Raw genomic sequence first — 12,885 nt, 5'->3', positions numbered from 1 at the left:
TGGATGGCCCCAAACAAGACGAAGATACCCCGTATGGCCTCAATAGACAGTTGGAGGAAGTGCTGTTAGCGAGCATCTATGAAAGCCGGCATGGGTACACGAGGGGGTGGGTGGCCAGCACCACATCTGACCATCTTTGCCTCCATGGCGTTGATGTTTACATCCCACATCCATTCCTAATTTAAGTCGGAGTCGACCTAGGGGAGGAACAGGACCAGTCTTGCTATCGCTTGGCAGATGTGGACGCTGGAAGGAACCGAGCCCAGATCGCCAGTGTCGTAGTGCAGTGCGCTAGCGACTGCAAAACAAACACTCAAAATCCAACTGTTGGGCCAACATACAACAGGCATCCATTTATCCATTGCATTAATGCCCCCTTTGTTATGAAATGTGTCTCTCAAAGGTGGCTCAGGTGGCTCATAATGGCCACGTCAGATTACTGAGCCGGCACTGCTGAGATCTCAGGTTGAAATCGAGGCAGCCACCCACGTGTAGTGAGTTTATCATCTTTACCCAGCCTTGCCTGCACAGCTCAATGTGATCCCATGCAAAATATAAAGCATTGGGCTTTGTGCATTTCTGTTGGCGTTCCTGGTCGAAATTGTATCAATCGTAGGCGACCGTTGGAGGGGTGGCGGGGGAAAGAATGAGTCGCTCCCGAAGCAGTTTGAACTCAAAAGTGTGGCTTTTTGCTTAATTGTATCCATGCAGACTCATAAAAACAGTAGATCAGATTAGTTACATCTGGCAAGCCACACTTTACAGAGCTTGAACGAGGAGCACTGTCTCGCGTTGGGACAGGGGAGCCCTCATTAATGAACTCCATCCGATGCGCTGTGCTGCGAGGAAACACATTTTGACAATGCAATCGTTGCCAGGCTACAAAACTATTGCAACCCCCTCCCCCCCCAAATTAAAACGGTGATCACTAAGGCTATGGAGGTTAGGCGATTACGTTCGGTTAAACAACACAAAGTTGTGATCGACTACCTTTCTTTCTGTTGTCGATTATTCCAGCTCCTTTATTAAGCGGTGTCCTTCCCGACACCCCGTCTCCTGATGGCGCGAAACGCCCCTCCACTCCCCAGCAATCCACGCGTTTCGCTCCATCTCCCCCGGCGGACGTGCTCTCCCGGACGCGTTCCATTCCTTGGCTGCAACTCCGCTGTTAGTCTAAGGCGGTCACCCGCCGTCGCTTGCAACGCCACGAGGCGCGAATCGAAAATGAGACAACGCATCCCTCCGCGCAAGTGTCACGAGCTTGAGCTTTGAAATTGAAATCGACAAATCTGAGCATAGTTAGACCGCCAAGTTGTGACGAATATATATATAATTTTTTGAGAGTGTTTTTGAGCTCTTTGCAGCTGACTGTTTGCCAGCAACATAACGCCCGCTGCGGGATTTGAACGGCGTTTTTTTTTGTAAAAAAATTAATCTTTTGTTTTCTCTCTGCCAAGTATTTGGGCGCAGAGTTAACTTTTCCCCATCTCAGTTACACCAAGCTATTTTTAGTCTTTCAAGTGCTCCACTTTTATTTTGCGGGCGATTTTGAGTCTGCTCGCAGATTTTTGTTTATTTCACTCCTTCTCAACCGCGGCATTTTACTGGAGTTGCACTAAACACATCTCCATTGAATAGTTAGAAAATATCAAGCATGCAATAGCTGGAAACATGCCGTGCACTGTTTTACTTCTGGCAGATAATTCCTGAGCTACACTATTAAAGCCGCGCCAAGAATTACCAATAACCGGTTCCTTTTTTTCTGACTTTTAGCCTCGTGTTCCGATTCCTTTTTTTTTTGCACATTAACGCAAACAAATGTTTAGTTCGAATTAAAACGTTCGTGACAACGCATTGGGATCAGCGGAATACAAACCCAATGAAGGCTTAAAGGGAAGTCATAAAGTTCGTGTGTCTTACATTCATTTCATTATTTCTGTTGGTAGGCATGTCGGTTTCTCGTTTTTCTTTCCATCCGTCGCTTTAAAGCTCTGTTATTGTTCAAAACTGTATAAATATGTGCAGTGCAAAAGTAAAATGAGCAGGGCTTTAATTTTAAGTAATGAGTGCCTTATGCACCCAAGGAAACACGTTGGCTCCGGACGCTTCGTACCCGGTTCTGATGAAGGGGGAACTTGATTTTTATCAGCACAGCCGCTGGGCTGACGACGAGGGCGCATACAAATGCGACTGTAAAAGCTAATTGGTAATGCGCTTAATTTCGTCAAAGTCTTCCTTGTCGGGCACAATCCACGTGTGTCACGAGAGAACAACAGTTTACTGTGCAAAATGAATACGGTAGCTTGAAGGGGAATTATTTAATCTCTGACAGGAAGTAACATTTAATACATCTGTCGAAGGGCCTCCTTTCAGTTTCTCGGCAACATTCATTTATTAAGCGAGGCAACCTTGAACTGCGTTTGACTTTGTTGAGTCTCGTAGACACACGACGCGTCTTGCTAAACCAATGCCGTTATTCCTCTCGGAGTTTTGAGCGAATGATGGCTCTTGGCAAGGCACGCCCTGGAATTATGTAAGATCGTAGCTTTTGGAAATACGGTCATGGGCTGTTTTCTCAAGGCTACATGTGGCGTAGCTATGATCAACCTACTGCTCGTTGAAGGCCTCCTCAAGCCCTCATCGCCTCTCTGGCATCTTTCTCCAATTCACCAATACACCGAGGACACCTGTACACGAGCTGATTTCATCGAAGTAGTTTGTAAAATGTGGCTCATGATGCCGTCACCACATATTTAACGTGCACTGTGAAGCAAACGGCGCGGGTTGTTTTGGTTAACACACCCGCAGTATTAACCAGGGTGGCCTGTCGGATCCAAACCGCAAAGCTTTGCGTGGGAACAGAGACCAAAAAGGAAGACTGTGTGCCAGTGGAAGGATTTCAACAGTGAGTTCTGCAGATAGTGTGGCTCCTGTCAAGGCAACAGGGAATTTACACCGCTGGATCATGGCCATCATCTGACACGAGCAGTGCCCAATTGTTGTTTTCAGCACAGATGCGTTCTCTCTCCGATGTGCATTTTACGATGATTAATTGTTGTTGCTCACAACGATTTCCGTTGTTTCGCTTTGCGCACTGGGAGCTGAAGAAGCTCGGCGCTGAAGGAGCAAGCGGGGAACAAACGTCGGACATCGTGCGAGACAACAAGTGGCACAACACGAAAACACTTGGGAGAGAGACGCAGCAGCACAACCGCGAAAACCTATGCAGTGAAGACGCTTTGAATTGAACGTTTACGTTCGCAGTATATAAACAGATACTATAATTAGAACTGCTGTTTTTTTTACTCGAATTTCTTCGCGTGGTGTTACCAGATGGGCTACACTCAACACAGGGGAAAAACGAACACAAATAAACTGGTAAATAAAAACGTGTTTTAGTTACGCATGCTGAATTAAGTTAGTTTAGACAATTCCAAACTTAGCTCTTGACGATGCCTCTTGATGCATTTACCGAAAGTGAACGTTGCTCACATTTTTGTGCGTAGAATAAACAAACAAATGCTGGTATCTCAGTGTCCCGGGGGAGGGCCTCATCGTGGCCACGTGGGAGAGCACTGTGCTGGCCCAACTGAATTCCTGGATCTGAGCGCAGGTTTCAGCCACCCACGTCTAAAACTGGGCTCTCAAATATAGCACATCGATGGCCTTAACCCAGTCACCAACAATTGCACAGAAATTCCAACGAGCTATTTTTCGTGCTTAATTTAACATGATCCAGTTCAGCAGACTGAGCATTTGTGTTGGAGCGCTATGGCAAAATATACTCTTTGAAGAACATATAATGGCGTACAGCCTCGTGCTGGAAACAAATGTCTGGTGAATTGACTCCCGAATAAGTTATATGGAATACTGCTTCATAGCTTGTCGTGGATGTGCCGCGATGTGTTTTTTCAATTGTACCACAAGTTGTTGGGCACGATGTCCGACGTTTCGCTCCACGTGCTGGGAGCTTGAACCAAGCTCAAACCAAATGGCACGTCGGGCTGCTACACGTTCTGCGGAGTTGTCTCTCGGTGGGATGTTTGTTGACACGACACGGCCTTTCCCTGCTCACTGTCTCGGTGACATGACGCCTGCGAGCTGCAATGCACTATGAATTTGGAACCAATTGTCTAACCACGTCTCCAAATGTCTGTAGAAGGCCATTCGTAATCGTGTCCCTCTGCGGATGCTAAACAAGAGAGGGAGGGCAGTTGCAGGGTTTCTAAACTTCGTCCAATCGCCCGTCTCAAGTTGTTTCCACCGATCCCCTGCAACAAAAAGTGGTACATTCCCCAGCTAATCACAAACACCTGTGTATACCCATAAGCGCTGCTATAGGATGCAACAGGTGTGAACAATAACTACAGAATGTTTAATTTTCACAGAGGTTTGTTAGGTTTGGAAACACCCCTGGAATTAGATTAATAATTTGAACAATGAACACTTGAAAGTTTACACATTTTCGGCGTTTAATTTTATTTTATGCATTTATATGCGGCTCACGGCCACAGAGCGCATTACAGCATGTGTTGTGATTTACTGTTAGTGCTAAACCAGAATTCTAATATAAACACGTGCGCAATATGAGCCATGATTGAAAAATCTGTGGCATGGCATAGAAAGTAGTGAGTGACCTTGATAAAATAGTATTTCTTTCCCCTACATAGTCCTTTTGAAGCACAAAACGGTACATTCAGTCCCTCCAAGTTCAAGGACTGTTTTCCCTGTCCATAATAACGATTTGTTTTAAAAGGACAGCTCTTTTAAAGTCACTAAAATATGTATTTTTTCACAACAGAATTGACTCTTCAAGAGTGGAAACATGCATAGAGGCCAGGTCTGGTGAATTTTCCACTTTTTGTTTTTTCCTGCGAATGTTTTCTGATTTTATTCCAGATTGTTTGGAATTTTAAGATGATAAACATTTGTCCACTTAATGTTTAAATTGAACATGGGGAGCTCAATTTGTAATTTATGACCATGGCTAATGCAAGCAGTGAGTGAGATACGGACTGGAAATGGGCCACCTGCACTGACCAAGATGGTGAAGTATGGTCAAACAACCTCCATACGTGACACAGTGGGGGGGGAAACCTTCATCCAGCAGTGGATTGACAAAGTGCTGTAATTACAGTACTCATATTGATAAACATTTGATTGCGCCGAAAAGACGATGTCATAACCTATCACACACATCATTTGTTGCTGGCCCAGTACATCTTCAACTCAAGAGTCGCCCAATATTGCGGCACCATTCTCTGTCAGGTCAGATACTTTTCAATAAACCATCCCTCATCGGTCCTTCACTTAGCTGGTTGACCTCAGTCAACCTTTGAGGTCCCAGTTAACCTTTTGCATTACCTCTCTGCTGCCCTCGTGGTCTACATGGTGGTCCAGATGTCTTGCGACCCCCTCCCCCAATCAATTGACTCCTATTTTTTCTTCACGTTTGCAGATTAATTTCAGTTTTAAATTAACCTTACCTAAAACAAAAAAATCGTATTAGATAACACTGGTGAACAAAAAAACATTTTTTTCTGGCCTGGACGTTTGCAAAAACTGATGCCAGATTTGGAATCAGCACCCCAAAATTACCTTAAAACCGTTGGAATACCTTATGCTAGACAAGTAAACCCGTAAAAACAAAGTTTTTCACTATACATCCTTTATATGCGTGGCGGCTAGAGTCTTCTCGTCCTCTGGCTTGAGATGGCTGCAACCTATGGGTCAGATGATTGTCTGCCAGTATTAAGCAATTGGTAATTAAATATTTAATTTGTTTTCCCTAAACAGTGTAAAATTTTGGAAGTTTTTTTTCACGAAAATTAATTGTCACACACAACGAGTCTGTGTGGAAAATGTCAGCTCGATTGGATCATGGGAAGTGGGTTAAAAAACGAGCGAAAGATTTGCACGGTCCTAAGCAAGCAAGCGAACTTAATATAAAGGATTTAAAAATATATTCGCTTGTGGAGGATGCGGGGATCGATCCCGCGACCTTTGGCATGGGAAGCGAGGGCGCTACCAACTGCGCTACTCCGCCACGGCCTGTGGAGGGGTTACGCTCTGGGCTCCTACACTGTGACGTTCAGCCAAAGCCATGAATGAGTTGTATTTGAATAAATGTAAAAAAAAAAAAATTTTGCCTAAAAAGTGTAAAATTTTGGGAATTTTTTTTCACGAACATTAATTGTCTCGCACAACGAGTCTGTGTGGAAAATGTCAGCTCGATTGGATCACGGGAAGTGGGTTACAAAACGAGCGAAATATTTGCATGGTCCTAAGCAAGCAAGCGAGCGAACTTAATATAAAGGATTTAAAAAAGTGTGTTGACCAGTGTAATCAAATGGGGGTCACAAGACATTTGGAGCACCCTGTAGAACATCCCCCCCCCCACCCTCCCCAAAGTAATCCGCGTCCCAAGGTGCTTTTTTAACGGCATCTTCAGATGTTGGTGAAATTTCAACCAGGTAAGACTACATTTAGAGTCATTGTATTACTTGAACTGAGATTTAGATTCAGGGTTCATGTTTCACAATTTTAGGAATAATGTGGCAGTTTGATAAGTGAAATAATTATTTTTAAAAGTTCTTGTTTTCATGCTATACCAACTGATTGCAGCAAATTCATTCCCCTTCAGGGTTACAAGCGGTGTGGAATTTCGCCTTCACATTTGGTCGAGTTATCGGATAACTGTTGTTATAAGATTGTATAATGAAATGACGCAAAGAGTCACTCTGACACAATTGTGATCAAATAATGCCCCTGCCCTAGGGGCCATGCAGACGGGTGTAAACATTACTTAACCGTGTCTGTAACATAGGAAATAATTGATTGTGAAGCTTCAGTCATTAGCATGTTAATGACGTTAGTCCAATGAAAATAATCAGCATGTTCTTTGCTTCAGGCATTGTTCAAATTTCAGATAATAATAATGCTATTTAATGGCCAGCCGATGTGTGTTAAACGTATTTAATGAACATGCTCAAAATGATATCAATGCAATTAGAACATTAACATATAGAGTATGTGTTCGTGATTGTAATAAGTATTGTTTAGCACTGCATATCTATGTGTTTTATTTTTAAAGCATACACAGAGACCTTATTTGTTGGTATAGAAAATAAGGGTTAGGTCTACTCATGAGCACCTCCATTCAGTCCGGAACAGCCCCTGTGTGGAGTGGTGTGGTCTCAGCATCACGCCTGCCCACCATTTAAGGCTGAGTCAACCTAGAAGGGGCCAAGCAAGATACAAAATATACATTTCACATCGCTATCAAAAGTAAACATGTTGTAGTGTTAAGGCTAGTATTCGTGAGCACACGTCCATTCTGTCATGGCATAACATGCGACGGTGTGGTAACTGGCCTAGACCCAGCCACTCTCGTCTCCAATGCTTATATTGAAAATTATGACTTCAGGTCAGAGGTCGCAAACGGGTTTTGATTCCTTACCCGTACCCGGCCGCACCAGGGTCGCAAATGGGTACCCGTACCCCGCCGGGTACGGGTACCCGTTCCCTACCCGTACCCGTTCCCTACCCGTACCCTACCCGAAATGAGTGACAAATGGTGACTCACCAGTGACTCACGACCTACCCATACCCGGCCGCACCAGGGTCGCAAACGGCTACCCATACCCGTACCCGGCCGGGTACGGGTAGCCGGGTATCGGGTAGGGTACGGGTATCGGGTACCCGGTTGCGACCTCTGCTTCAGGTACTCATTTGAAGCGAAGTCAACCTAGGCCGAACACTTTCATGATGCTTTAATCGTGTTATTTGGTTCCTAGTATGAAAACAAATACACGCAACATTTGAATTGTAACTGAACAATAGCACGAGTTAATAGGTCACAGTGATTAGCCCTGTGATGGCAATGTGGAATTCCCACCACTGGAGTTGAGTGTCGCTCGATCGTTGCTTTGATCACGAATACACAAAGACGCGACTTGTTGAGGTAATGGATGTTAAGGCCGGGAGGTGACGTCGTGACACAAGCATGTTCTTTCTGGCAAGACTCCCCATAACCCATCACCTCATTATAACGAATTAAATCACTTTCTGCTCCGACCTCGAAGTGCCGCGTGATGTCTATTACCAGCTGTTAAGATGGAATTCAGGGGTGCAATGTTTCACTTGTTCCTTTGCGGCTTCTGCCCTGAGCCCAGTGCCTCCAAACAAAACGAGCACATGGCCCGGTGCTGGAGCGCATTCACTGTTTGTTGCGGAGGCTTTGCGGAGCGAATCTGGCAAGCCGCCCTGGTTATTACTGCGGCGGTTGTGCGTTAACCGTAAACAAAAAACTACGCCTAGTGCCGGATTAGAGGCCGCCCATAAATGACCTACCACGCGATTTTGGACGATTTTGGAACCTCCCCCCCTTCGTGACACGGGCGTCACAAAGTCAGAGCCCCCTTCAAATATGACGTCACAAAGCTCTGCCCCCCCCCCCCCCGAAAAAAAAATAAAACATGCTTCAAATCACTTTAAACGATTGTCATTGTAGTGCGTATTTAATTTGGCGCTGCACTCTGATGTTGTAGGAGAAAACATTTATTAAAAAGTCTATTTAATTAAGTAGAACGTCTACTTGGTTCTTTCGGTAAAGTCACGTAGAAGGTAAGTAATAAAATGATAAAAATAAAACATAATAAAACAATTCTCACGACGTTTCTGCCACAAGGCAAGCAGCCGTCCTCAGGTGAAAACCAGGTCTGTCGAGGCGACAGTGTCTGACGCTGTCGCCTCGACAGAGAATTGTTTTATTATGTTTTATTTTTATTATTTTATTACTTCCCTTCTACGTGACTTTACCGAAAGAACCAAGAAGATGAATCCCTGCAGTCACGAAAGCTTTAAATCGAAAGATATCTTCTTAAATAAATGTATTTATGTAGCAAGTATAGGCACAGTCGATCGTTTATTTCATTAAGTGAGCGAAATTCACAACAGAGATGAACTTTTCTAGATTTTTTTTCATTGCGAAATTAGCAATGACATCTCCAATTGGTGTTTTTCACACAATCAAGCGAGTGACATCGGCGGTAGTTAGTGGCATGGGGGCAACAGCAGTAGCAGCAGCTTCTGCAGATAGTTATCACTGAAGGCCGACAAAACAGAAGTGCCTAGGGGGCTACAGCAACTTCAATCCGGCTCCTGGCCACTGTGGACCGAGCAAAATCTTGGGCTCAACCTGAACGCGATGGCCAACTCGGCCCACAGCATGTCCAGCCGGGCCATGTGGACGTTGGACCGACGCCCAGTCGACGCTCGGCGCCTCTGCCACCGCAGGAGACGCTCTACGCAAAGCCGGGCACCGCAGGCCACAACGAGAGACGAAACCGATTGGAAAAATTGCAAACCAAATTTAATTTTTCTTCTAGGTTTGAAGCTTTCGTGACCGCAAGGATTCATACTCTTAGGTTTTTCCGGTAAAGTCACGTAGGTAAAAAATAAAATTTAAAGTTAATAAAAGTAATAATGGAAATAAAATAAAATAATAAATCACGACGTTTCGGAGGCAACACAAGTCTCCGTCATCAGGTGGGACCGTCACAGCTAAAATTACTGCATGGTTCTGTAAAGTCACGTAGAAGGGAAATAATAAAATAATAAAAATAAAACATTAAATAATTCTCGCGACGTTTCGGCCACAACGCAAGCAGCCGTCCTCGGGTGAAGAACAGGTCTGTCAGAAAGACGCTGTCTTGAGAATAATTTTATTATGTTTTATTTTTATTATTTTATTATTTCCCTTCTACGTGACTTTACCGAAAGAACCAAGAAAATGAATCCCTGCTGTCACGAAAGCTTTAAATCGAAATCAAATTTTATTTTTTAACCTGATGACGGCCACTTGTGTTGCGATCGAAACGTAGTTTTTATTTTTTATTTTTGCACCTATCTACGTGACTTAACCGAAAGACCCAAATAATATGAATTCCTGCAGTCACGAAAACTTTGTGTCAAGATTCAATTCTACTCCTGCCATATGTATATAAATCCTTCGCGAAGATAAAAGCGAATCGAAGATTGGACAATTTTTAGAGGCCAACCAACCACACGTGCAGGCCAGAATTAGAAATGTTTTTTGTACATTTGACAATATACACACTATCAATCACATTCCACAAAAGCATGTAAAATTCCATGATAAGAGGCTTTTGTATATTTTTTTAAAGGCATTTGATTCAGTGGAGGAAACCAGCGCAGTAATTTAGCTAGTTGTCAATTGTAACCGAGACGTAATGTGCTGTACACTTATCGTGAAAGTTGCGGTGATTTCACTCTAAAATAACTTTAGAAAATCTAAGCACTCATTCTATTTGGACAACTTTCCTTTAAAAGAAGAGACTATGTATATATTTTAAAAAGTGGTTCACATTATAACTGCAAGAAAATAATAAATGTAATACTTATCTTGGAATAATTTTAAGTAACCCCTAAATTCAGGAAATGCGTAAGGTTATTGTCCAAGAGGGATGCTGCCGTGGTATAATGGTTAGCACACTCAACTTCAAATCCAGAGGTTGCCAGTTTAATATCCCGTTGAAACAATGGGCCAAGTTTCCTAAATTTTTCCAACCTCTGTTCACCCAGCATGCTGAATGGATACAACCAAAGTCGATTGGAGAGTCATGTATGGTGGAGTCAAGTCAACGTACTCTCACCTCTTCAAAGATTAAACTATTTAAAGTAAACTACGTTTTTATTTTACCAGACGAGGCCCACTGAGTAATATAGCTCTTGTTCAGAAGTGACCTGGCCACAAATGATAGCTTCGATGAAGTGGCTTATCAAGTGGAGGGAAAAACCGGAGGACCTGGATAAAAATCCACGTGGCCACGGGGAGAATGTGCAAATTCTAAATATACAGGTGTCAGGGTCGGGTTTGAACCGACGGCCTCTTGTATACCAGGCGAGGTAGCTAACGTCTCGCCACCGTAGCACCCCCAGATGTCTGCCTAGTGTGAAACAGTCGGCCAGAATACCCTCCAGAGGGTCAATTCTAGAACTCCCTCGAGCAGAGGGACATCCACGACCAGAGGCATGCACATGCAATTTGAGAGCTGCACCTGCTGTTCAATAATGAGCTCTGACTAGGCAGCACTACAGTGAACATGTGCGGACATAGCACGGCATGTGTTCGCACGTAGAGCAATGTTGCATTGGCTTAGTACCCCGCTACAAACATGATGGCCCAGGTGCAATGACCAACCTTGGATAACATCCGCTGCAAGTAGAATCTGAATATCGGCTCAGTCTTAAACGAGCACTTGCTGCAATATGCAAACACCGGCACACGGGAGACAAATACAGACGCATATGGAGGTGGCCACATAACTCACCTTGCTGTCCAATGTGCCTGCCTTTAATATGTGCTCGCTAACAGCACATGCCCTTGCAGTTTATATGGATATAAAGGGTGTGGGTCGGGTATTTGTGTGTGTGCTGTATACATTTCTTATAAACTAAAATGTCTGTTTCTGCAAAGCAAGTACATTGCAGTCAAATCCAAGTGCTAAGTCAAGGCAACGGGTGTTGAATATGTTTCCTGACAGCTCTGATCGAGCCAGTGGGTTGGCGCATTCTCTTCAATGGATACCAATGCTGCCCCCCCCACCCACGCACACACACAAAAGTGGTACCGATTTTACTCACTCTGAACAGATGGTGAGTTGAGATGACTCGCAGTCTTCTCGTTCACTTTCTCCTATTTGTAAATAATAATCATGATTCACTGCTGAGAACATACCAACATCTCATCTGCTGGACAAACAAATATCGAAACCAGCAACGTGCGCTGGCTGACAACACCTGCAAGGCCAATGTTATAATTGGCAATCGTGCGACGTGACACAATTTAATGGATTCATTTTTACACTCCTAAAACTCGTCAGCAAGTCACAGTCTGTTACACAGTTGCCAAAGTGTGTGCCTGGGTGTTTTGAACAAGAGCCAACACAAGCACTTTGGGGCCAGATTTTACGACGTGTATTTATTTATTTATTTTGCTCTTCCTTTCCTCTCCCCCCTCTCTCTCTCTCTCTGCTGGATTTGTTTCCGAAGCAATAAGATTGATTGCTAGCACATGTGTTGGCCTTTAAATTGCTTTATCAGAGAAGAGAGGGAGGGTGATAAGGTGCAGAGGGTTGACAAAGAGAGTGATAATGCTGTCTGGCGCTTCGCGATGATTCACACCACTAGAAAGGATTTTATCTGACCCCAGCAGTTGGTGCGTGGCATGGCCTTCCATTCTCTGAATTACACGCAACTTAGCAGGTAAAACCACGCAGTTGACCTCTTGCAGGCAAAGCCCCTCCCCTCCCCTCTCAACCCCACACATCAAAGGATGCTATAGATGAGAGGACATTGAGACCCCGTCTTTTTATTTAATAATTCAGAAGACACATGGCCACAAATGTGTCATAAATCAGATGTTCTGCTCACGCTTTCAGAGCTGTGTGTTAAAGTTGTGTTTTGTTAATCTCAAATATATATTCTTAAATTACCAGGTCACCAACTCAGAAAAATGTCAATGACCCTTACAATAGTAATGATGGTAATAATTCACGGACTTTTGTCAATCCACTGCAGTGTGTTGGTCATGGCGGTATTACCGCGTAGGTATCCATGGTTGTGTTAATTCGCTCTCAGATGTGTGTTCAATAAAACCCAAAAGCACATCGGAGATTAACGGCGGTTGTTTGGCTGAATGTCCCCACATTGGTCACCGTTGGCTGGTGAACGAGGGGCCCAGGGATATACGAACTCTGCTCACGACCGAAGTTAGCCATGGCTGGGACCCGAACTCAGGTCGCCGCCAAGGTTCAAAGGTCAGTGTGTGAACCGCTGCTTCACCGCTCCGCTCCATCGTCC

Source organism: Lampetra planeri, chromosome 26, assembly GCF_965212315.1.
Source record: "Lampetra planeri chromosome 26, kcLamPlan1.2.h2, whole genome shotgun sequence".
Taxonomy (NCBI): domain Eukaryota; kingdom Metazoa; phylum Chordata; class Hyperoartia; order Petromyzontiformes; family Petromyzontidae; genus Lampetra; species Lampetra planeri.
The sequence above is the reverse complement of the archived record's forward strand: the minus strand, read 5'-3'. Positions refer to the sequence as shown.